Below are 26,268 nucleotides of genomic sequence, written 5' to 3'. Positions count from 1 at the left end.
CTTCCTCTTATCTGCATGCCATCGCTCAAAACAAATGCATTAATGTGTTTTATGTTTCATGGTTATGAGTTACCCTGAGGATAATCAAATCAAAATCAAATGCCCTGCAGCAGATAAGGTTGCTGATAGTGTTTCCAATCCTTCCCCACTCTGGCTGCTAGTTTCACTGCAATCTCATTTATTATTCTCCTGGTTTCATTGCTCTTTCTTTAGAGATTGCTTTCCCATATGGATACTTTAAGTATAGGGGTTTTTTTAAGCTGTAAGCTCTGTAAAAGTGAGACTTGCTGACAAAGCTGGCAGTTGTGGATATGATCCTATGAGTGAGAAATGGTGGGGAGAAGTGGACAGCAGCCTCCCAGAGAGAGGGTAATTCCTTGGAGCACAGTACATTGAAGTGCCCCTGTCTCTACCTCGCCTGCCCCTTAATCAAGCAGCCATATCAGCCCCCCTCACTCCTTTCAATGAAAGAAAATTTGCAGACAAATTCCTGCCAGCAGGATGTTGAAGCTCTCCTGGGTGGTGGGATAAAGATACCTGTCACCTCCTCCTGGCCCTGCCGCTGGCTCATGCTGGGAGCAGGGCTGGGGAGCCCTGTGCTAGCTTTGGGGCTGGTCACTTCCAAATCCCTGTCAGAAAGTGAAATAAGACCCAGCTCCCCAAAGGCTCAGCAGACCCATTGACCAAGGCAAACAACTGTGTAAGTGGTCCCATATGCTGTAGGTACATTAGAGGGACATAAATTCTGTTTTGTGCTCACGGTGGTGGCTGCTTACCCCTGCTGCAGAGTTGCTCTTGCCTTTTATTTATTGGTGGGCAGCTACTCTGCTCAAAAGATGTGCATGTGGCACCAAAGCTCTAAAAACAAGATCTTCCCCAGCAAATTATCAGGGACACATATTTGCAATCACAAATATGAGTGTGGCTGTTGAAGGGTACCTGCTGGGCAGCAGCTCTCTCCTCCAGTCTGTCCCTTTACTGCTGCACCATCACCAAATGAAGATTGTATGAGCAAGGATAAACAAAGCCTGTTCATATGAGAGAAGTTTTGGGGGCAGAAAGGACTGAAAGGCTCAAGATACGGCAAGGCTTAATGCCATAAATCTGATTAATTTACCTTGTGACAATCGTAACAAAAAAGTGAAGGCTGGGAGCCGGAGCTGTGGGCTGACCTTTCTCTCGCACTGAAAGGCGGCACAATAGGGGCTGGGGCTGGTCAGGGGAATGACCCTGCCTTTCACTGCTACCTGCTGCTTCCGACAATGCAATCAGACACAGCTCTCGGGGTGATGAAAAACACCTTCCCGCCAAAGGCCCCTTTTTTTTCCCTTGCCCTGGATGGGGCCAGCCCCAGGGGTGTTTAGCTTGGGCTGAGCCGGCTGTGCTCAGCATGTTAACGGGCATCACTCACCACCGTTAATATCCACCAGGCAAAACCCCACTGGGGACCTGAGAGCTGGACCCTGCCTGGCCACCCGTGTGGCTGCTGCGTATGTGGGAGGTGTGGGGGACTCTGGGGTGAGCTGCCAGCAAATGGGAAAAGGCTTTCTCTTGTTCTGCTGCTGCATGGGGCAGAGCCACATTTCCAGACCATGGGGTGGCATAACAGCCCCAGCTGTATCTGAAGGCACCAGCTGAAGGAAAGTGTTCTGTGTGTCCCCCGGAGACAGTCTTCCTTGGGTGACCTCTCATGGCCCAGCAAGCACTGAGTTTATTCCTCTCTTGTCCCTCACTAACCATGCCCCAAATCGCACAGGGAGAGTGTGCACTACCTTCAGCAGCATTAGCAGCTCGTACCCATGGGAACATTTGGCCCAGAGGCATCCTGGCATAGGCAACAGGCTTAAGTTTTGCTTGACAGAAATGTATTTATCTGAGGAATTAACCTTTGTGTTCAATACTTGTTGTCCTCTCTTGGCTTTGTCTCCAGCACCTGCTTTGACTTGAGCAGCAGCCATTCCCACCGGGTATTGACTTCTTGCTCCACTGAAGTGGGGCTGGAGAGACCTTCAGCTGGGAAGCAGAAGTTCCTGAGCATGCCCAACATCATCTTGTCCCCACTCCCTGTCAGGAAAGTGAGATGGAAAGGTCTCATACCCATTCACATTTCAAGCTCTCTTTACACTGAGACAGTTTCACTTTAGTTCTTGCAGGGTCACTATCACAAGGAAGGTTGGGGGAGGGGTGGGGTTGCAGTTTATTTTAGTTTTATCAGTATTAAAAAATTGAAAACTCAGAAATAACTCTAAATCTTAATGGGGCTGTATATCAGTCAGGCAAAACCTATTGTCTGCCTTTAAATGCACTGACTGATATGTCCTGAGATGCATCAAAAATAAATAGTTAATAAATGTGTTTTGACTGGAACATCTGCTACAGTTCTTGGTTGTAGAGCCTTAATTGCCGACTAGAGTACCAAACTTTCAGAAGGTTTGGGGACAGAGATTGATTGGGGTCACCAGGTTACTCACAATAAAATCCCAATCCTTATCTCTCAAACGCAGTGTCCAATTGATTTTCTCTGGCCCATTACACACCACACTTTGCCATGAAGCCCAGGAGGGGAGTGGCAGAACATCACACTTCTCAGAATTCTCTTGAAGCAAACTACTACAGTCCTTTTCAGGCACTTTGGGATGCACAGCTTTTCCAGTAAGGACTGAAAAATGACTGATGAAACCATCATGGCAAAGGCTCAGCCATTTTCCAGACTTGGCTGTATGCAGAGAGGTGTTGCTACCCCCAGGACTATGTTTGCAAAGCACCCAGCCACATGTGGTGGGCCTGGTGGGTATGAAAAATGCCAGCTGCTGTTCTGACAAATCCAGCATCTCCACAGAGATTGCTGAATTCCATTTATTTCAGACTTTCAGCCTGCAAAACTGGGAAGACCTTCGGTTTATGAGCAGAGCTGGCAGAGATGGGGGATGTGGGTGAGCAATTTGCTTAACAGGAAAATACTTTAAAGAGAGCTCCTCACACCAAGTCTATAGCTCATTACCTACCAAGTCCCAGGGAGCTGTGATTTGCCAATCAAATAATTTTTAATCAAACTGCCAACACCAGCCCTGCTCGCCCTTTCCTATACAACCTGGAGCTTTGCTGCCCTGGGGAAAGCAGGTTTTGAGGTTCCAGTCAGCTCTGTCCCCTCACTACTGAAACTCAAGCTTCCTACAGCGGGTTTAGTCAATGAGTTATCCCCCTTTTCCCTGGTCTCCTGTTGGGAGTGGGCTGCGATGCAGCCTCCCTGAGAAAAGGTTTGTGCAGACCTGGGTGAAGCCCAAGCCAGGAGGGGTGGTGGGCAGAGGGCCCACTGGCTTGGAGCCTTCCTGACATGCTTTGTTCTGCAGCCTCTAATCCTTCCTGGTGTGCTTCTTGCCTTTATGGTCTTCCACCTACTTCAGGTTTGGGGAAAGCAGCTTTCCCTTGTGCCTCCATTGATTTACCAAGTCTGGGGTCCAGCTGTTGCTCTGGGTAATTGGCAGCATTGACATATTTGGGCTGAATTTCATTGTGTGCATTAGGAAAAGTCAGCAAACAGAGTTGAGTGCTGTGTCAAGTATTGCCTTTGACTTTCAGTTCCAGCCGTTTGGGGTCTGTTTTGTCCTCGGACTGAGAAAGCCTCTGTTCTGGTTGAGCCTTTGTCTGAGATATTGGAGGTTAGTCTGAGGAGAGCTGTCTGAGAGACCCCGCTAATCCCTTTTCACTTTTTGAACAAGTAAGTCAAGTGTTTTTTTATAATAATAATAATTTGAGCTAATAAGTAACATGCTGGCTGGAGCTGCAGCTGCCTGGGGTGGAGCAGATTTGTTTTCTCCATCTAATTAGAGAGCCTTTGCTAATGTCACACACCTCTTCATTTGCAGGTTTTGTGGACAGGACCAGACTCTTGTAGTGAAATCAACACAGGGGCCAAGCCCCAGTACTGGCTCCCATCACTCCAGAGCTTAGCACTCTGCCTTTATTTATGCCTTTCAAACCCTGCTCTGCTATCACCACTGCGCATTTCTGGGAAGACCCCAGGCTCTGGTATGGCCCCAAGGCAGGACCTCCACCCATGAACCAGCTGGGGGTGCTTTGTGAGGGCAGGTTCCTCTTTCTGTGGGTAGAAATGTTTATTATTCCTTTAATTCCTCCACACTGCATTCCTGCCTCATCGAAACACATTAGCAAACTAAATCTTCATCAGTGAGGGAGGTCTCACTTCCTTTCAGAGATAACAATTCTTTAAGTCTATGGGAAGATTAAAAGTATGGTGCTAAGTAAAAAATCATACAGCTGGGGAAGGCAAATGCCAGTAACTGTGTTCATTAACAATATTGTATATCATCTAAATGAAAGAAAGTTTAAAGGCTTAATGATTTCCTTCTCACCAATACGTGCTGTTCAGTGCCAGCTCAGACAATGAGGAAAGAATAACCTGTTTTAACTCTGCCCTGCTTTGATGGCTGTTTTGCAAACACGTAGGGAAGTGTTCAAATTCCCATAAGATTGATTTTTGGTGGAAGTTGAAAGGAAAAAAAAAATACTTTCTATTGAGCTATTTTTACAATAAGATTAACTTCACAAGACCTCAACTTTGGCCCTAGCTGGCTTTGACAATGCCTCCCTTTTAAGAAGGTGATGCAGCTATCTATAATTAGCCACGGCTAGTTAATAACTCATCTGTTAACGTCCAGGCCCACAAATGGAAGGCTTCAATGTACAAGGAACCAAGGTTAGGCCAACAAAATCATGTCTATTTTAGTTTAATGGATTCCATTTCCATTGTTGCTGCATTTTATTTGGACAGACAGATGGATAGCTGGGCTTTGGGACCACTCTCAGAAGGGTTACATTGTCCTGCAGAGCAGCAGTTCCAGCTCTCTCCACTAGCCCCTCTCTGGCCATAATATCATTGCAGATAAAGGTAAGATCAATATTCTGTGCTCTTCTAAGTTCAGCTGCCAAACTGTTCAAAGTTTCAGTGGTGGTAACGTGTTTATATATTACATTACTGCTTTTGGTATCCCCTGAAATAATGGGAATGAATGGAGCAGCGACCTCTGACATTGAGGTGAGGAGCTGCCGCTCATTGCCTGGTGTGAGTCTTCGCCTTTACTGCAGGTTGGAAGAAGGTGTCTCTTAGTCTGCATTCCTACCACTTTAGGTGGGCAGTCTGCAAGGACAGAAGCTGGGCTGTCAAATATATTCCTTAACACACTCCTCTGAAGAGGTGTTGCGGCTCTAATAATTACTTACTGCCTTTCAAACCAAAAGATAAAAACAAGGTCCTGGCATTGTTGCATCTTGTCCCTTGGCTGGGTGATGATATTCAATCTTTTTTAAAGTTACCAGAGTTTTAAGGCATTTGGTGCCTATCTTGGTAAAGATAGTGATATTTATCTGCATGATAATGATTAATAATCAGAAGTGTGCATTTCCACATTTTAAAAACTAAAAGATAAATTGCATGTAAAATCAAATCAAACTGACACTTTCCCTGAAACTTTCTATTCTGATGTTCTGTTGAAAAATTCCTGTCCAGCTTTAGTCATGGGAAAGAATTTTCTCCTTAATGTTGTTTTGGTCAGAAAAAAAAAAAATCTTTGTTTGCATGACTAAGTCTCAGTCATGAAAAACTGACCCCAAAAACACTGCGAAGAGTTTCCTCTGGCTGTAGCGACTCAAAACAGGACATGTTATTTGAGAAGATGCATGCTTGAGTGGACTGGGGAGGAAAAAACCCACTGGAAGCTCCTTGTTTCTTGCCCAGTGTTTGTTTAGTGCAGAGCACTTGAACCGAGTGAGATGCTGGATGCTGGGATGGTGTCACATAAGGCAGCATGTTCAAGCCTGCCCCTGTGACACTGCCCATGAGGACCTCTGGAAAACAAAACCTTTTCCAGGCCATGTGGCCCTGGCTGGGTTTGGTCTCCTTCCCCCATGCTTCTGATGGGAGCTGAGGCCATCTCAGGATGGGCAGTTTGCTGTGAGGACAGAGCCACTTCTTGTCCTACAGCCCTGATGTCCACCCTGTCCATGAGTCAGCCAGGCAGTTATCAGGGTTTGGGATGATTCCTTGGTATTCTCCAGACTTCCTGGGCTTGTAAATCCAGACAGGAAATCTTGTAGAAATATCTTTTCCTGTCTGAATCCCAACCAGGTCCTTTTTGAGGACTACCTGGTAGGTGGTCTTGGCAGAAAAAAACTGACACAGTTTGAGGCCTGACTTGAGACTGGAAGCTGGGCAAAGATTAAATATGGCATTCTCTAATCTTAGGAAGTCCAGGGCTAAGAGAGTGAGGATATAAATACTAGCATCCCTGTCTGTTTTAGGTTGGGCTTTCTGAAGGATGTGAGTGACAGATGAACTCAGCATGAACCTCATGTTCCTGGGACCAGAGAGCCAAATTCACATGGCTCCTCTGGAAATCCCCCATGTCCCTGGGCAGGAGAGGGGCTTTCAAGCAGTGATTCCCACCTTTTTCCCCTCTTGAAACCAGATTAATTTCCTTCTATAATAGTGCTTCTCCTGTCCTGGCCTCAGGCTTTCCAACAGTGAGTTCATCTTCCCCCTTGGCTTTGTGGTCAATGCCAGATGAGCTCCCCTCTGTGGGAAGGATAGGAAAGTAAGTCCTCTTGCCCAGTAAAGCCAGAGCAGCCTTCAGCCTTATTCCCAAACCTCCTGACTATAGTCTGACAACAAAAATCTTGTTATGAACCCAGTCAGCTCTATGGAGCCTGGTAGTTGTTGCTGGCTTTCCCGGTGGAAAATATCACCAATGGACAAAAATCTTAGAGGTTTCAGGCATTTGGCCCTGGTAGGGTACCAACCATGCAAAATCATTTGTTGTGCCAAGTCCAACCTAAGCAAATTAAATTGCAGCTTCCATGATTAATATTTGAAGCCACATATAGGAAGGCAAAAACAGCAGTTCAAACCTCAGCAGCAAGTATCTGAACTTGAAAAAGGCCCACTGTTCAGCCTTCAAGAGCACTTCTGAAGCTGCCTGTAGAGAAAATAATTAAAGGGGTGAAAGATACAGTGACTGATAGTAATAAATCATAGGCGGCTGTCTTTGCCCTCTCAGCAAACATAAATCACTTTTGCCTTTAAAATATGGCAACAAGCATTCTTCCCAGATCTCTGAATTTATTAGACAAGGTCATTAGAAATGTACTGGGGCAAAATCTGAATTTATTAACTGAGTTGCTTAATAGCTTAATTGTTCAGATAATGATGGGTATGCACTCTGCCTGCTTTTTTGGAGACAAGAAGGAAGACAGCCAGGAGTGCCAGCTGCTGCACAGGAGGTGTTGGGGTCCCTGGGGACAGGCTGTGGGGTGTCCCATGGTGTAGCTGGCATTGGAAACAGGTCCCTGTGCTATAGAGGGGGCACAGGGCATCCCAGGAGGTTTCTAATTAGCATCAGGCAGGTGTATTCATCTCCCTGGTTACTGACTTTTGAGAAGGAAACCTGTTATAGGGCCTGCAGCTAGGCTGAGGCTTTTTTTTATATGTGCTGTTTTGGGAGGGCAGTTGAGAAGCTGGGAGGATCAGATGAGTTCAGCTCTGCTCTCTGCTGGGACCAGCCAGCAGCATGCACATCCCTGCACCTTCTATGGTCTGGCAGGTTGGACTTCAGCTGGATTTTTGTATGTGTATGCCAGAGGCTCTTCTAGCCTTGATCTTTGAGTTACTGATGCTATAACTAGTGCAGACCTGTGTCCCGCTTGCAGGACACAGTGCACTCTGCAGTGTTGTCCTCCCTAGCAGGGACCATCTGCCAGAAGAGGCATTTCTGGCAGCAACCAAACCCAAAAGACTCATTTATATGTGTGCTTCTCCTCCTTTAGGACAGGATGAGGGAGCAAGCACAGAGCAGGGATTAGTCAGAGCCACCGATGAGACATCTGAGATTTTGATTTCACAGCCCACCAAAGGGCTGTCTCCACAGTTGATGTGAGAGCTGGGGTGTGCTCCCGTGGTGGTGCTGAGACAGGGTGTATTGCACCCACTTGGAGCTCTCTAATGCAGTATAGGGCTCAGGCCTTGCAGTAGAAGAAAGGGACTCCAAATATCCTATTTAGCATTGGTTTCAGCTCACTAAGAGGCTGTGTCCATTCAAGCATCTGTAGCCTTCATCTGATAAAAACTCATCACCTGCATCTTCAGCTCTCTTCTTTAGCTTAGTCAAACATAACTTTTTACTTGCTGAGCAGGTGAAACCTCTGCTGAACCTATCAGCTGGGCCAACACCTTCCTGTAGTTCAGGAGATGCATAAGTGGAAACTTTCAGGGGGGACCAGTTCTTCCTAGGCTGTTCAGGTCCATAAAACAACAGCATTTACTTAGTTTTTCTCCATTTCCAGGTAGAATTTGGAGTCTCTTCTTCCTCTTTCTCTCCAAGCTTTTTCTGGGCAACTCAGAAGACACCAAGTACTCCAGGAGTTAATGTAAGAGAGGATGGTGGATAACTCTGGTTCAAATCTCTCTGATGGTGGGTAGCTGCAGAATAAGAAAGAAGGTAAGAGGAGAAAACATGAATTTGACTCCAATGACAAATTTTATTACAGCAACTTTATGGGGGGAAAATGTTTCATAATCTTTGCTGCATAACAATGTCCCAACAGACATGATGTCATTGCGCCTTAAAAGGTGTTTGAGTTGGAAAATCTTTTCAGCAGTTTTAAGGAGCTGTTTAAATGATTAATAAGGTTTATGTGTGTGATTTATTATCTCAAAATAAAAATGTACTGTAGGTATAAAATGTATTTGAAAGGGATGACTGTGTTTAATTAAGACAGGTGTTATATTGCCAGACATTATCAAAATAAATATGTAAGATAAAAACATAGCATCTGGTCAAATTTTATACATCTGTATATATGTGCCCTGAAAATTTGTGTTAGAAGGATGAAGTAGCTGGGCAGAATGTTGTTTTGAACCTCATATCATGAAATAACACAAACATGAGATTTTACCTGCTTTACCTGCTCACTGGTGATACACCCAGTGTATAGTGTGATGTATATTTTGACTAAGTGCACCCACTAAGCCTATTTTAAGGGTGTTCATTATTGCATATCTGAGAATACTTACTTAATGGACAATAATTAAATTTCCTCCAAAGAGACTTACTGAAGTTAGACTCTTACTCCCTGGCCCACAAGCACAGGGAGAGAGATGCCTGCTAGGGGTGAGAATAGGAGATGGCTTATACCAACATCAGCCAGTGCTGGCTGTTTTCAACCTTCCAGTTGTTTCTCTTTGAAACTGTTCTTTCCCATGTGTAGTGTTTCCCTGAAGGCAAAGTTATCGTTTAGTCAAAATCTTTCTGAGCCAGAGTCCTATTTTTTATCTTAAATATTCAAAGAAAGTCTGCGACTGCCTTTGTTTCATCTGGCAGTTTTGTTTATGAGGAAATTTTCAGTGGTGAAATGGATTTGCTTGTACACAGCTTAGTTTGCAGGTCTCTGAATAGCAGAAAGTTAGCTTAGATGAGTTGAAACCTCACACACCAGTTGCATGACGACTCATTACTCTCTTTCTCATTAAATCTCTGAAGGTTGCAAATGCCCATGCTGATATTACCATGCTCCATTCAAACACTGGCTGGTCCAAGAGGGCTCTATAGTGTCACAGTCCTCAGTTGTTAATGGTTTGGGCTTGTGGCATCCCAAGCCACAGGCTGACTTCAGAAATCTCAGACTTTAATTTCTCAAGACACCACTTCCTCCTGACTGAAACAGGGATAAGTATTTCCCTGACCTGATGGCACTGAGATTAAGAATCTAGGTGAGAAGTCCCATTTCCTCCCCACGACTTCTTTTCTTTATGCTCCCTCAGAGGACACCGGGATGTTTCCTGCCTTCTTCACATCTCCAAACACTGTGCTCTGGGAACGGCTGCCCCCAGCCCTCTTCGCAGCTCAGAGCATATTGCTGCTAAGTATCTCCGTGGAATCTGCCCCTGAGCAGTGATTCCTAAAAAACAAAAACACATTGCCACAGAAACAGAGGTTGGATTTCTTTATCTGGAATTGTTCCAGATAAATTCCAGGATTTTCAGCTTCCATCCCTTGGGCATGAACACCAAGGAGAAGGCTTCCTGCATTCCCCTCCTGCTGTCCCATAGCTGCTCTACCCCACACCGAGGGCCCTTCTAATATTGCCAAAGATGTAATTTTGGCATCTCCTGGCATTGCTAACCTTTATTAAAATAAGCCCAAATGGAAATTACATTCTGCCTCCTCTTGGGTTTCCATGGAGCAGATCTAATTATCTTTCTTTAATAGCACTAATTGGCGGATTTACAGCCCTGGCTGTTCAACCCGCTCCTCAGCGCTCCCTTTATCCCTTGCACTGGCCCAGCCTCTCAGGCTGGATGGGATTTAAGCACGGTCCGATGGTTTGTGAAACCATTTTGACTTCTTGCCCTCAATTCGCTCGTGCTACCTGAGCTCCTCGACCTGTTGACAGAGGAGCTTTCCTTTGTCTTTACAAATTGACACAGCTGCACACTTTGCAAATAGACTCAGATGTTGAGCTTTGGGCTGAATGGATCCTCCAGATTAGTGCGGGGGAGAATTAGCTTTAAAAACGCTAAGCTGGAGCCAGCAGCAGGAGAATGGACTGAAGCTCTTTATCAGGATTCACTGCCACAGAAACGCGCTCCCTGCTCCCGCAACGATATTTACTTCCCTTTGGGGAGGACATTCCTGGAGCCAATAGCTCATCATGACCCTATACCGCCGCTCGGAGTTAATTAGCCTACTGTATAATGGGAGATTCGCCCGGAGATTACATGCCGTGATCTCTCACCGCACACGCTGTTTGCTGAGTGGTTTGGGGCTCTTGGCAAGCACAAAATCACAAATGCAAGCAGCAGGAAATCTAGCACGGGGAGCGAGGGATTGCTGCCACCCTCTGCCAGGGTCCCTCTCCCCCATCCTCACAGAATGTGAGGACACAGGGCAGGTTAGCCCTCGCACGGCTCTTTTTGCAAATGGCTTGTAAATTTGGCCACAGAGATTAATCTGCCCAAACTGGAGCAACAAGGTAGAAAAGAAAGGTGACGTTCACCTCTGCATTGCTTTCATGCCAGGATGTGAGTGGCGAGAAAGCGGCCATCCTGGGCCAGGCCTGCCCTTCCTCATCCCAGAGGCAAGGGGATGGCATTGGAGGCAATTAACACTGAACAACTTGTTAATGATTTTATCACGGGTTAAAGAAAATGCCTCAAATAAAACTACGGGGGACCTTCTATAACTCTACATGGCTGTAAATATGTATGAACTTAATTACTATCAGCAATTACAGCTCAGTTTGGAAACAGTGAAAGTAGGTGCACACAGAAAGGAATTATTATCCTTAGAAAACGAGTGTGAAGGTTAAAGGGATTTATTTCTCATTATCGAACGAGCAGAAGCAACACCTCCCTCTGCTTTACCATGCTGGTAAAGAGGACAGGGAGCAGCCAGGCCGTGGCCCAGGGCAGGTGAGGGTCACACCTGTGCCCTGTCAGCTGAAGAGGTGGTACTTTCACGAGAGTGAAGGGGAAGAGCCTGGCATCAAGGGAACCCTCCGAGGGACACATACCTGCTGGAGTTTCTACATCCCCAGCTGCTTCTTGTAAGCAGCTCAGGACCAGCTCCCCTTAACCGCCCATTCTGCACCTGAATGTTGTTTTCCTCATTTTCTTCTTGGCCTATGAGTTTGTATTGCTTACAGCTGGAGGAGTTAGTTGGATTTGTTCAGGATATAGTCTGTGTTTCACAGGCATCACATTTTGCCTAAGCTGATCCCAGGAAAAGTGTCTCCTTGGACTGAATGTCTGTCTCTCCTTTTCCTGGCTTGTCATGGGGGTTTCTAATCCCACCTTTTGAAGGTTTCCTTTTATATGTACTCTGATTTCCTTTTCATATTTTGAGTCTTGTTATAAAAATTCTCTACTAAATTCAATAGTTTTTCTGCTTCTCTTTCCCATTGTGACTTTTAGAAGTATGACCAAATGCTCCTTTTGTCACAAAACCAGTTGAGCTCTGCAGGTCTCACTCCAGAATGCTCATTTCTGCCTTCCAATAATTGTTGTGACCCCTGGTATGCCCCAGCATGTCAGCACATGGCAGGGTGAGCACCAGGAGGTGGTAAGTGCCTTCCTGTGGCAGCTCTCTCTACCTGTCCCAGGACCTCCTTGATGTTTAGCCACAGCAGCATCACTCTGCTGGAGCCAAATTATTTCACAAACCAGAAAGTCTTCAGCACTCACCCTGAGCATTCCTTCACCTCCTGATCTCCTCTCCCTGCCTCAGCTCCCCATCTCTAGCACAATTATCATGGTCTTAAGTATTCATTCCCTGCTCTCACAGTCATGACTGGAAGCTGAATTAACAATTAAATATTAACTCATGTTTAAAGGCAAATCCCTAGTCAAAAGCATTGGAATATTTTGCCATCTGCATCTGTTTCTGGGGAGAAGATTCCCTGGCTGAAGCCAGCAGGGGTTGCAAGTGGTGGTCGGTGATGCACAGAGCATTTCTCAAGCGCATCTTGGACCCCTGCTCCACAGCCCACACCCTCATTTAGAACTCCCCAGGGCAGCATTGCTGGGGTCTCCCGGGTACCCTGGGCTGAGCCTGAAATCGCTTCAGCTCTTTGAAGATGCAGAGTGCCCTTACTGACAATCTCCCTCCTCTGGGGAACAGAACTGGAAACCTGGTGAGACAAAGCTGCTTTGTGATGCCAGTGTTTTTGTCATGCACCGAGGCTGCCAACACAATTGCAGTGTCCCTTATCGAGTGCTTAGCCCAGCCTGCCTGTTAGGCCAAAAGGCAGAAACTGCCTGGGAAAGGTGGGGGGCAAGGCTCAAGGACCATTCAGTAGCCCTGACAAGGGAAAACCTCAAGACAGGCAGGCTTAGAGAATGGGGGGAGCACTAGGGGCATATGGAGCCCCATTGCTTATCCTGGCTTCCTAAACTCGTGCAGGGACAACTTTTCCAGTTTGGCTGCCCAAGTGTAGGTGCTTTTTTTCTTTCTTTCCTGTTCTACTTCTTCCTGCTTCTTCTTCTGAGCTGAGTTCACATATGTTCAACACTGCTTACAGATAACTATCCTTTGCACATGGCAACTTCTCCTGAAGGCTCTTGCCACCATCTCTGGTAAGAAACCCATCTGAGGAGGAGCCCAGGTCTGGGCTCGCGAGTGACATTTGAAGCAGTAGCAACGTTTGAAGGCAATGGCATTTCCTTTGGAGAAAAGAAAAAGAAAGAAGGGAAAAAAAAAGGCACTTCAGCTTTTTTTTCTCTCCCCCACCCGCCCCTCCTGGAGAAGAGATTGACCAAGACTCACAGATGGGATCGTTTACAGTTTCCTTTTGAGCTGCCTTGGACCTTTCAGGTTTTGTGTATTCGAGCTTTCAGAGGTATTTGTGTACTCAAACAGGGCAGGGTGGGACTGGGAATGTCTCCCACCAGTGTTCCGATTTGGATTGGGGTTGCTGGATTTCCCCATCTGACAGAAGATGATTGATGAGAACGATGCAGGCTGTAAATTTGGGAGGGTTTGGAGATCTGTCAACTCTGCTCTCTGCTGAGACTTAAACCCCAGTTGTTGGAGCAATGCGGGGAATGGCATCCCAGGGTGATTACAAACGGCCAACAGGAAAAGCCACTGGAAAAGGCAGGCACTCGAAACACGTTGTGGTGGGACAACGGCTGGACGGTTTGCTTTGCTTGTGAAAAAAACCACACACACATGTAGACCTGAGCTGAAGTCAAAATGTGCTTAAAAACACCCTGCATAGAGAGGATGTGGAGATCCGACAGAAAATTGCCTGGAAAGCAACAGGAAGGACCAGGGAGTGCCCCAGAGAGAAGGAAGTCATTGCTACTTAGAAAACCTTTGCCAATTATCCTGGAAGCAGTGGGCTAAATACACACTTGTTCAGAGCATGAAACCAGATGGATACAGTGTTGGTACACCCTGGTATCCCTCACTGGCTAGAGCTTCCTGTAGCCTCCTCTCTTGCCAGCAGCTCTCATGGCATGAATGCCAGACTCAGTTCCCCCCAAACCAAGGCTTGGAGGGAAAAATCTCCAGGAGAGGAGGAGAACCCCATTTGTCTCATGGGCCCAGGAGGTAAGGGTGGGAGGCAAAAGGACTGCCATTGTACATGAGTCAGGATGGTGGCCCTGCCCTAGGTGCACAACTTCATCAGGGGAGCTAAACTTTAATCATTTATGGCATATGTGCTAAGAGTGGCTTTCAGCAAGAAGGATTCAGGAGCTTTTTCAGGTCAGGGCTCCCAAAGTGCCAAGAAGTTGGGAGGGGTGGGAATGAGCAGGGCTGTGCAAGACCGGGATGTCTGTGCCTGTGCTGGTAGCTGCTATGTTGGGTGCTGGATCATCAGTTTCTCCTTTCTGAACTGGAATGGACTGGCATTGCCCTTCACTGATGCTGCTCAACAGACCTGTCTTAATGTGATCCTACAGGGTGTGTGACCTGGGTGTGTGTCTTCAAGAGCTTTATTCAAAGCTGTATGCACCCTGAAGCCTCTAGACTGGGAATTTAACAAAACCAGGAGAGCTGAGCTAGAAGAAAGAAGACAGGGGTGAAGCAAGGCCCTAACCTAGATGCACTTAGAGTAGCTGCTCCAGTTAGACTGGATGACTCTGTGGGTCTGGGATGGGAAGGAGGGGATTTCCCCTCCTTCTGCCTGTGTTTTTTTTTTTTTAAATCTAACCACAACTGAGCAGTAAATAAGAGTTACCACCCAGCAGCTGTTGGGTGACCTGTGTGCAGTGACTCAGTGAGATCTGGCCACATAGCCCTGCAGACATTGGCAGCAGAGGAAGCCTGGGCTGAAAAGCATATTTTCTCTGGGAATATGTTTTCATTTGGGTGAGCACTGAAGCACTCCCTGCACACTGGAGCTGCAGATGCGTGCTGGGATGCAGTGATGCTGCACACTAGTGCTGCAGGTGCATCCCAGGATGCAGCTCTGCTACCCAAAATAGCAGCTAGTGTCCCAGTGTTGCACATCAGCAGTCAGGATAAATGGGACCAGGGGCAGAGCAGAAACAGTAGAACTGTGTAACCGGAATAGCTGTGGTTAAAGGGGAGCTGGTGCCTTGTAATGCTTCTGGGCAATCTGTAATCAATAAAAGTGTGCTGCAGCAGGTCAGGCTGAGCCTGTAGCAGCTTGGGCACATTCATAACTGCCTTGGTGACAATGGGGGTTACTCATGTGGGGCACGGTAAATGGTTGAATACAGGGGCAGTTCCCCAGCATCTCACAGATCTAACAGAGGAAGATTTGAGGAGACAATTGAAGAGCAGAGCAGATTTTTTTATAAGGAACTTCTCCTGGGCAGATGAGACAAAAGGGGATAAAGCCAAGCAAAAGCACATGGCTGCTTATTTACCACTTACATTTGGGAGAGCTGAGCCATATACACCTCCCACTGTGCAGTGGCTGCACTAGCACATAAGGAGATTCAGGTCCAGTCTAAGGTAAGGAATTAAAAAATACCAAAAAAACCCCAACAATTCAGAGGACTAACAGCTCTGAAAGCTCTCTGCAGATCTCCATCTGGTAAAAGAAGTGCAGACAGGGGCATGTTCTCTCTACATCAGCTGCACAGCAAGAGCGGCTTAGATGAACTCTCCTGGCTGGTAATAAAATGATTTTACATATGTAGGAAGCAGGATGTGCAAAGCCCAGGAGTCTGATCTTGTTTCTGAGATCAAACAGAGTCTTATTGTACAGGGGTGTGGAGCTGATGTAACTGTCTAGTGTGCCGGACACAATCGCCGTGGTTACACAGCTGGACCGGAATGAAGCAAGTCGGTATCTGAACTCATTAGTTTTTACAACCAACTGCACCACTCTGCCTTTTTCTTTCGCCCTTTTGGTGGCAGAGGATGGTCACACTGCAGCAAAGGGGCTCTCCCCTCAGCCACTCACCTGCAGCACGGCAGCCGGGGCTGTCACGGTGGGGAGCACCCAGACCCGTGCCACCCCTCGGTCCAGCTGCCCACCGTGTCCCCAGGGATGCTCAGCCAGCTGCACAGGTCTGTTTCTGAGACAGCCCAGGAGCTGTGGGGATTATGGATTAAAACACAGATTTACTGAGAGCAGAGCAGTTGCTCTGTCAGCTACAGGTTATGTCAATGTTTCGTTAGAAACCCCCGTTTTCAAGGTTTATAGCTTGGCTGTGAAAAAGCCTTCCGGGCTGGGCTCTGGCAACCCGCGGTTTTCTGCTGAAATATTGAACGCAGCTGCTGCCACGCTCACATGTTGCTTTTCACCAGGGGGCGGGGGGAGTTGATTTGGTAAGCAGTGTGGGCTGGGAGTTCTGTGTGATTGGTCCCTGCCTGCTGCATCCCCAGGGCAGGGCAGGGCAGGGCAGGGCAGGGCAGGGCAGGGCTGGGCTGGGCTGGGCTGGGCTGGGCTGGGCTGGGCTGGGCTGGGCTGGGCTGGGCTGGGCTGGGCTGGGCTGGGCTGGGCTGGGCTGGGCTGGGCTGGGCTGGGCTGGGCTGGGCTGCGCTGCGCTGCGCTGCGCTGCGCTGCCTGGCCAGCACTGGCACCGTGGGATCTCGGGTTCCCGGGAGATGCTGTAATGCAAACAACGAGGTGAATTTACCTCAAAGCAGAGGCACAGCAGCAGAGCCAGGGGCCAAAGCCACTGGTGAGCTGTGGCAGGGTGAGGGTGTGGGACAGGGAGTTGCTTCTGGACACCAGACCTGCCTCATGATCCTCCATGGTAACCATCCCTTATCTCCTATGGTGGCTTTCTCAAAAGCCTGGCTGGGAGCTGAGCATCCTGGTCCAGTGCCTGAGGTGCAGCCATGGCCAGGGGATGATATGAGCCCAGCACCTGCAGGTTTTTATGCAGTGGCCAGAGCCCTGTAAGAGGCTTCCCTGGACAGCCTGTGGAGCCGGAGTGTGACTCTGCCTTGGGCGCTCACTCCTGGGAGGGGCTGCCTGGCCGTGGGACAAACGTGCATCCAGGTCTCCTCCCTTCATCGCTGCCCTTCCCACTCCTGGGAAGCTCCTCTTGACACAAATGCATTTGTCTGTCTTAAAGCCTTGCCAAGAGCACTTGCAGGCTGGGATTTCTCTGTGAGTGAGACCTCTCAGGGCAGGCAAGCCTGCTTGCTTCCCTTGTTCTTTTCCACCTAGAAATCTATAGAAGAGGAGAGTGAAAGGTGCCCTCAAGCTCCTGGGGAGCACAGGGCTGGTGGCACACCTGAGCACCCTGGTGTCCTCCTCTGCTCTCCAGCGTGTGCCCTGGGCTCTGTCCCTGCAGTTGGTTCTCTGCAGCCCCTCCACAGTCCTGGCTCTGCTCTTGTTCTGCTGGATGAGGCCAGCAGAAGGACTTCCCAGTGGCTGGAATTGGTGGCTACCAGGCATGGTGCTGAGCCCCCAAGGGCATGGTTCCCAGCTTCCCTTGCAGGGGGCCCTGTCTGCTTGCCAGCACCCCTGGCTCCATGCAGAGGTGCTGCAGGTGGGCAGTCACTGAGATCCAGGGGACCCCAAGGGGGTGTCATGGCTCCAACCTGTGTGTTCTGAAGATGTTAGGAAGATGCTGCTTCCTCAGCAGATGCCCTGGGAGAGTGTGAGGGGATGTGTGTGGCGCAAAGCTGGCAAAACCGGGGACACCAAGCAGGTGAAAGGACTTTCCTTTCCTCCACTGCAAGGCTCAGGCTGGTCTCCTGCCGTTCAACACATCCACCCCCAGAGTGGTCACTCACCAGCCCTGGGATGCCAGGGGAAATGCTGAATCTGTGTGGCTTGTAGGAACTGCCAGGGAGCTGTGTCTATGCTGTGGGGCTGCTTTACCTCCCCCAGTGAAGGGGCTGGCATGCAAACATGGGGCAGAGTCTGGCTCAGCCTGGGGGCAGGGTGTGGGCTCCAGGGGTAAGAGATGAAGCACCAGTTATATGGGCATAAACAGAAATATAAGATATTAAGGAATATTTTTCAGCTTTTTATCCCCATAATTTAGATTTACAGTTAACATTGATGCATAACATGCATTTCAGCATATGGTCTGAGGGTAATGCACATCCCCACACAGGCAGGAGTGGTGCAGCAGGGGCAAGCCAAGCAGCCTTGGGGAGGGGGCAGGCAGCAGCTTCTGGTACTGGCTCCAAAACAGCCTGTGCTCTGGATTCAAATCTCCAAGCATCCCACTGGATCAGAGTCTTTGCTGGGGCTCTGCTATGCTGCCCCATCATGCCAATGCCTCTGCAAACCACAGGCTCTGCTTGTCCAACAATCAACAGAGAGGAAAAAAAAAAAAAAAAAGAGGGGGGAGAGCCCAACTCCTTGCTGTTTTCCTGCTGCCTTTCCAGTTACCATGGTTAGTTTTCCACTGTTCTCCTTGACCCCTGCAGCTTTCCCTTATGAGTTAGTGTCCTGGAATGTCTCTTTACGAGGTGCCTAGAGAAGTAAAGCTGACCTGATGCCAGTGCCCCCACACTGAGGACTTTATTAGTTTTTTAATTTTCTGTCTGGGTGCTCTCACTTGCCTCAAACTTTCCACAGCTGCTAGGATTTATTAACGAAGGAGGTTCATCTGTGTCCTGCCTCCCCTTCCCCTGTTCAGTAAATTGGTGGTGTTGCTTTGCCAGCTGCTTTTTTCCAGTGGTGTTTTTGGGGGGTTCAGGAGATCTGTTGGAAGATTTTGCTTGTGTAAGCAAGCCCAAAAGAAATGGGTGGGACACAGATGGGAGCATGCATGATGGGACCATCCTGATGGAAACACAGGATGTGACAAGTGTATCCTGGCTGTGGGGCCAGCGCTGGGACTGGGAAAGCACAAAACAGCCACATGATTGCCACTGGGATGTGAACCCAAAGAGTTAAGAGGATAAAACAGTTTTGGTTCCCCCAAAATCCATGAATGCTTAAATATCAGGGTGGCTCTGGGGTTATGGAGCACCTTGAATTCATTACCAAGCGTGCAGCATCTCCTGGGCAGGTGCCAGCAACAGCAATGCATCTGTGCTTTACAGCTGGGGTGAGTCCTGCAGGGACCACACAGGAGGCATATTACCCACTGGGGGGATGAAGGGGATTCCCCCCATCCTGCCTCAGAGGATTGGGCCTGCTCTGCTGTGTGAACTCAGATGGTGCCTGACCCCAAAATATCTCAGCAGCAGTGTCGAGCACCTCTTCCAGAGCTTATGCTCAGACAAATCTCACTGCAAATAATTTGGCTCCAACCTGTGAGGACATAAATTCCATTATTTTGATGTCAGTTGCACACTTTGTTCCTGTAACAAGGTGTTTTAATTCACATTCATTGTGAATTCACATTCATTGTTCTGCCCACTTTGCTTTTACTGTAAATGACTGAATTCATTTTTGATGTAGTGCCAGTGCCCTGTAAATCTTAACACTCACTATAAGAAAAGAGAGAGCCCTCCTCACTGTTTGATTTGGCAGAGGGGGGGATCACTGAGGGGTCCATGCAGGGATTCTTTACAACCCAAAGCAAGGATCAACTCCAGCTTTGAGCATCCACCTGATTTTTCTAGGCAGGGAAACAGTCCATGAGAGGGCAGGGAGGAGGAGTTGTGTTTCTCTCACAAACCACAGACAGCTTCATTCAGAGATTCACGGCTCCTTTGAGGACCCAGCCAGCATGTTGAGCTTGCAAGAAAACCCCAGACCAAGTGCAATTTGTGTGGTTTGAGGTTTCATCCCGAACTGCTTTTAAGTGTTTTGGTTCCCAGCACCTCTTCCAGAGCGTGCTGGAGGTGAAAAGGGGCAATAAAACCACCCCCCACAAAACCCACACTTAACTGAACATTTCCAAGCCCGGCAGCACTTGGGGGGTGGATCCTTCTGCTACTGCCATTGCTCAAGTTCCTCCTCACAACAGTGGAAGTTAAATCAGGCTCCCATTTTCCAGCCAGTAATGCTGCATGAGTTCTGTTCCTCATTTACCTGGGAGTTTCTGCTCAGTAATGCAGACGGGTGAATTTTGGAGACATTATTTGCAGGTCACTCTGCCCCCCAGAGCCCTCCTGCCCTGGCAGTGGCAGCCCTGGCCCTTGCCCAGCCAGGATTGAGGCACCATCCCCGGTGCTCACGCCAAGGCAAGGGTCATACTTGTGACCAGAGGAAGCTGTGGCCCCGTCGCCACCAAACAATCATCGGAAAGAGGCCATGGCCTCAGCCTGCATCCCGGGGATGGCTGCGTGTCAGCAAGGGCAGGGACCATGCTGCCTCTGCAGGGGACAGACCCCGTCCTGCCCCAGCTGCATCCTAGCCTGGTGTCTTACCCTAGCACTGCCCCACGCGCAGGAGCTCCTTTGAAGAGAAAGGCTGTAGCTCCTTCCCCGGGCCCTAAGACTGCAGGAGTGCTGGGAATTGGGGTGGTGTCTGGTGTGGGGTGCAACGCACGGTGCCCAGTGTGCATGGCATGGTGCATGCTGCAGAGCATGCAGTGCCCGTGGTGCAGGGCCTAGTGTGGGATGCACAGTGCCCATGTGCATGGCATGGTGATGTGCACAGTGTGCAGTGCCCAATGCTCAGTGTGCAGTTCCTAATGCTCAGTGTGCCTGGTGCACAGTGTGCCTGGTGCTGTGCACAGCATGCAGTGCAGGGTGTGCCTGCGTGGTGCCCAGCGTGCAGCACACGAGGCAGGGTGCAGGCTGTGTGTGTGCAAGCGCTGACCTCTCGCTGCCTCTGGCCCTGAGCGGGGGCCAGGAAGGGAAGTGCTGCCGGTCCGGCTGCTTTCATCCCAGATCTGGAGCGCTGAAGCCTGCCCAGATCCTAATCAGTGTGGGAAAGCAACGGCAGGGCCTGCTCTCGCCCTGGCCTGCTGGAGACGCCTTTTATTTTCATAAACTTTATCGCAGCCCACAGCCCCTGATAAACCACCGTAAATAAACGGAGGGGAGCGTGGCAGCCGGCCAGGGCCGCCCGCAGACGCACGCGCTCGCTGCCGCCCCAGTCCCGGGAGGACGCCCCATCACACGCCAGCTTTTGGAGCCTTCCTTTTATTTCCCTGATAATACTCAGTGCTCAGCTCAGGGAAGCCACATGGCCCCACTGTTGCGAGACCAGCCGGGCAACCATCACCCACCCTGCCCCAGACCCCCAGTGACCCCAGCCCCTTGACAAGCCGAGGTCCTGCTGCCAGACCTGGGGTCCTGCTGCCAGTGCTTTGCAGGGGCCCCCAAGGAGCTATGGGGGTCAGGATGTTGTTGGCCACCACCCCAGGAGCTGACACCCTCCCTGGGTGGCAAGAAGGGCATCACATCCCACTGGAGAGCTGAACCAGCAGCAGGTCTCCCTTCTTCCCCTGGGGCTTCTCTTTGTTAAGTGTGAGGATTGCTGAGGTTTGACACATAGTAACAGACTGGGCTTTTTTTTTTTTTTTTTTTCCCTTCCTCTTTTTCCTATGCTAAAAAGTTTGGGTTTTGTTTAAAAAGGTTTACATTCTTCTAGGAGCACAGAAAAAACAGGATCCAGGGTTTGTTTCCACGTCCTCAGACTGACAAAGGCAAAATTTAACCATTCCATTTCTGCAGTGCAGGAGGGTTTTAGTTCCTGTGGGCACAGACCTTACCTCTGCAGCCCTGTGTAAAGGAGGCTGCCCAGCTGGTGCTGACAGCTTCTGTTGTTAAACCGATGCAATTTAACACAGAAATGGCTTAAATCACAGTGCTGTGAATTAAAGGTATACAAATATGAATCTCCTGGCATGTCACATGTGCCAGAGCTGTGGCCAAGTGCATCTAACCCAGACTGCTCCAGCCAGACCGCATCCAGGCATGGAAGGTATCTGTGGATGACTTTGTCCAGCCACTGTGGACTCTGTAGGCCCACATGGGAACCTCTCCAGTCTACATTTGCACAGCCAGCAGCATCTCTTATGGCTCCCTCCACAGCTCCAGGGCTGCAGAAGAGGTGGCAGTGGCCAGCAAGCAGGGGACGTACTCTGCCCGTGTCCCTTTTTGCAGGGGCATACTGCAGCATGCTTTGCCCAGCTCCTTCAGCCTCCTCCCAACATTTCAGCCCATTTCTCCCGTTTGCCACAATCCTTTTTCTGTCAGCAGCCCTGGCCCTGTGTAGCATGCAAATGTAATAAATACACTCTCTGTTTCTCCACGCTGGCCATCACTGGGAGTGCTCAGTTGTGGCTTCCCAGCCCCACAGTGAGCCATTGAGCTGCTCTCCTAGCACCCGTCCTGTGGCACCCTGCCCTGCTCCCCACCCCTTGACAGGCAGGGCAGGCAGGGCAAGCAGGGCAAGCAGGGCAGGCAGGGCATCCTGCTCCCATCCTGCCACTGCATATCTTGCTATACCCCACTGATGAAGTAAATTAACTCAGCCTGACATGTCTCATTCTTGACGAAGTCATGTCAGATATTGATCTTCTCTGTGCTGACTTCCAGATGCTCAAAAATCTGCCTCAGATTATGCACACTGGTGTTTTTCTGGGATGGGAAGAGTACTGGCTGAGCTGCAGCCCCCCACACCTCCTTTGTCTTTTGCTATGGTGGGTACTGTGGCTGCTGCTCTTGGGGTACTGGGAGAGCATCTTCCAGGTGCTCTCACAAGGTACCACTGATGGTTCTGAGATCCCAGCAGGGAGTTTTATCCTAGTTTGATCAAACGGTGCATCAGGCCCAGCCAGTCTGAAAAGACTAAACACGCCCTGTAACATTTTGTAATTAAAAAATCTTGAGGGTCTGTTTCTCCTACTTGCATACTACTTTGGCTCTAATAAAGTGGCAATTATGAGGGGCTGAACCCTTCACCATGACAAATGACAGCTGCTTTATTTTCCAGGATCTCCATCAGTTTGCAAAGACAAACATGCTGACTTTCTGCAACTGTTTTCACTCTTGAAGAACATCCCCTTCTGTCAACAGGAACACTTTTCTGCTGGATGTTCCAGTTACGCTCCATATGGACTTTGAGACCAGGATCTCTGGATGCTCTATTCCTCCTCATGTAATATTTTGGCTCTGGGCTCTGTTGAAAGTGAAGGAGTCTGAGGACCTTTTAGGGCTTGGACAATTGGACCCATGGGACAGCAGTAGAAAACATCCAGAAGACTATTTTTATGAGACTCCTCAGGAGGGGCAATCAAAGGTTGCTGGTTTCTCACCCAGGAGATCATCTGGGGAGCTGGACAGAACAGGGGCTGGTCCCCCTTGCAGTGATGGTGCATGCCGAAGTCATGTCCACAGCATGAGCTCCTGAGGGACTTGAGCTCCTTCTGGAGGTCTCCAGACAAGCCAAATCCCATCTCCGGTGTTCTGCCTGTCCAAGACCTTCCTAGGACTCTCCAATGGGACATGGCATCAGCCACATGGCATCATCTGCATGGCCAGATAGCGTCCTTGAACTTTCCCTCCTGGGGTTTGATTCTTTAAGGTGCTGGTAAAGAGAAAACCCTCTCTGTGCCCTTCCCCCACCTCAAAGCATCCTTCATAAAAATAAAGAGCCCAAAATAGCCCTAGACAGTGCTTGACATTTGCCAGACAGCTGTTCTCGAGAGTGCTACGAAGGTTATGGATTGCTCTCTGCTTCCCTCCTCCTCCCACCCCACCGCCACCCGCGTGAACCTTGGAGAAGGGCCAGGTTTCATGGAAACGTATAGTTGTTTGGAAAAGCCACATTTGAGAGGGAGCTGGGATGCAAGGAGGTGTTTGCGCTGCCTCCCCTCGTGGCTGGGCAGCTCAGAGCAGAGCTGGGGTGACCTCTGCAAGAGCAGATGCAAACCCTTATGTCAGCTCCTCCCACACCTGGAGCTGTCACGATGCTGCTGAAGAAGTCTGGTGACAATGGTGCAAGGTTGTCCCCACCAGCAAGGTGTTGGGCACCTTCACTTGGTCTTCCAGGTGTCTGAAAGCAAAGGCTGATGGGGTTACACCTGGCTGCAGGGAAGGAGGAAGCAGGCTGGGAGAGCTCCAAGGACACGGTGACTGATGCTGAAATTGTCACCTGGAGGAGGATGTGAGGACATGGAGAGAGGCCAAAGGAAGAGCCTGATCAGGCAAGCCTTGCAATGAGAGGCAAAAGACACTCAGCACAGAGAAGGTCAAAAGGCAATTTAAGCACCTGCAAGAGTTAAAGGACCTTCCTTCCAAGGTAGAACTGGTCCTGTGTAGCCTGGCAGGTTTATCATCTGTCTTGGGAGCATCCAGAAAGAGTTGCAGCTGGGGACAGGGGGGACCTGAAATTGCACAGAAAGTCTCCTTCCCATGGAGCCTGACTGGTGTACTTTGTACTAGGACAAGGTGTCGGTATGGAGCAGGAGGAACCCCCTTTCTGTGAGGCTGGAATTGAATACAGTGAACAGGAGGTCACAATCTGGGCCTGAAAAACTGAAAGCTAAAGACACAAACTTTTAAATTAAATATATAGAAAAATACCTGAAACCCATGATCTTAATCGAAATGAAAAGTCAGCAGCAGCAAGGCATGACACAGTTGTTTTATCTAGAATCAAATAAACCCATGCATATATTTCAACCAAAAGAGTCAACAGTCTTCAAATAGGAGGAAGCCATGCACACAGGAAGGAAATTTGTCACTTAAGACAGGACAGGTTATTTAAACTGTTAAATGTGGTAAAAAGAGTTTTAAACAGCACATGATAGGAATAGAACCTCAAAGAGCATGTTAGTCCCGGCAACTTCTCCAGGATCATGAAGCAGGAAGGCAACCAGCCAGCCAATAGGGAAAAAGAGCAGGATCACATCTGTGACCTTACCAAGTTTGGGAGACATCAGATATTAAGAGGTCTTCAGGTGTGTTTGTTTTCCCTTGCCAAAACCATGGGGCTTGTTCCTATATGGGGAAGAGTTGTACCTGATCCCTGTGCAGCCCTTGGGGCTCTACTGCAGCTGAAGGATGAGGATGGGAGGGACACAAGAGAAGCTGTCCAAGGGGACAGGTGGGTCTGGCAGAGGTCCGTGGACAGCCTGGCTTGCTTGGCTTTTTTTCCATCACTTTTATGTTTATGCAAATTAAGGCTTCCAAGGAAGTACCTTGGCTGAGGCTGTGCTGCCAGTTTTCTGTAGGATTTGTCTCATTTCCTGGGCCATGAGAATATTTTAAAGACTCTCCAGATCTCTGAGAAAAGTAACTTTTAAGACATTTTTCTGTGCCTGTTTCTCCATCCTGCACGCTGATTTGTCCCTGCAGTTTCATCACCCAACAACTTTCATGTTTAGGAGGCTGACAAGTTCACCTCTGAAGCATTTCCCATCACATGTCTGTCTGTTTATACCTTCAAGGCACGCAGCCACCCTTTTCTGTTTAAAGACTGTCTTGACCACATTTGTTGAGTGAGAACTTCTAAAAATAGACAAACTGGCAAACTTCACAATCTGGAAAATGACATACTTTTGAAATCTCTGGAAACTAATAGATTCCTTAAAGTATAGTTTACAAATACTGATTTCATCATTTATGGTAGCTGTAAAGCACGGTGCATTTGGAAAGCATCATCCCATTGAAGAAGTGTGTTACTTATTACCTTTAGTGTTCCAGCATGTTCCTCAGCTGAAACTTAGCCAAGAGAACAAGCTGGGGGCATACACAGGGGCAGCCTGTAGGGAAGATTCTTCTTATTTTGTTTTGGAAAGGGGTGATGAATAGGATAAGGGGAAGCATGGGGAGACTGCAGGAGTCTCTTGTGGCTCCAAATTAAGAGGGCAATGCAAAGAAGCAAAAAAGTAGTAAATTCACAGCTGGAAAGAGAAGGGAATAGATTTCGACAGAGTGAACAAGCAGCCCAAGACAGCCAGTGTGTGGAAGATGTAGTTGGGTATTGGAGTGGTGGGACAGCTCTGGCTAAGACACTGGGGACTGAAGGTTAGGCACAAACCCAATTTTGGAAAGAGACACCCATGTCTGAGGCACCCAGAGGATCTTAGATGGATGCTTTTCCTCCATGCTTGCACATTCAGCACCCTGTCCTCCTAGCTCTCAGTACACCCAGAACTTCATACCTGGGGAAGGAAGGTATTGAAGGAAGTTCTTTGCCCAAGTGCAGCAATCTCACATTTCTTTTCCTCACATATACCATGACAGACAGAAACTACCACTCTTCCAAGTCTTCTGAAAAGCACCCAGCTTGCCCAGGAATCTCTCTCCACATCCCACAATTCAAATTTCTCTGGAATCAATGTTTTTTTCCCCTGCTACTAGATTGACCCTCATCCACTCCACTTTTTTCATTCCTATAGTGACTGGTAGCCAAGGGAACATGCTCCTTTTTATGCCAGCTGTCCTGGTCTTATTG

General features: G+C 48.7%; 1 long non-coding RNA gene across 1 annotated transcript in view; it reads left to right on the top strand.

The window, feature by feature from the left end:
• The window catches only part of LOC139799838 (uncharacterized), a 51,083-nt gene that overhangs the window by 9,668 nt on the left and 15,147 nt on the right, over positions 1-26,268 (top strand). The window contains exons 3-6 of the long non-coding RNA XR_011727484.1: positions 1,931-3,718; positions 3,867-4,089; positions 4,797-4,909; positions 8,356-8,510. This is a non-coding gene — a long non-coding RNA (uncharacterized lncRNA). The remainder of the gene's footprint in view (positions 1-1,930; positions 3,719-3,866; positions 4,090-4,796; positions 4,910-8,355; positions 8,511-26,268) is intronic.

The sequence above is a fragment of the Heliangelus exortis genome, chromosome 9 (assembly GCF_036169615.1).
Source record: "Heliangelus exortis chromosome 9, bHelExo1.hap1, whole genome shotgun sequence".
NCBI classification, from domain to species: domain Eukaryota; kingdom Metazoa; phylum Chordata; class Aves; order Apodiformes; family Trochilidae; genus Heliangelus; species Heliangelus exortis.
Note: the sequence above shows the minus strand (reverse complement) of the source record. Positions and strands in the feature narration are given on the sequence as shown.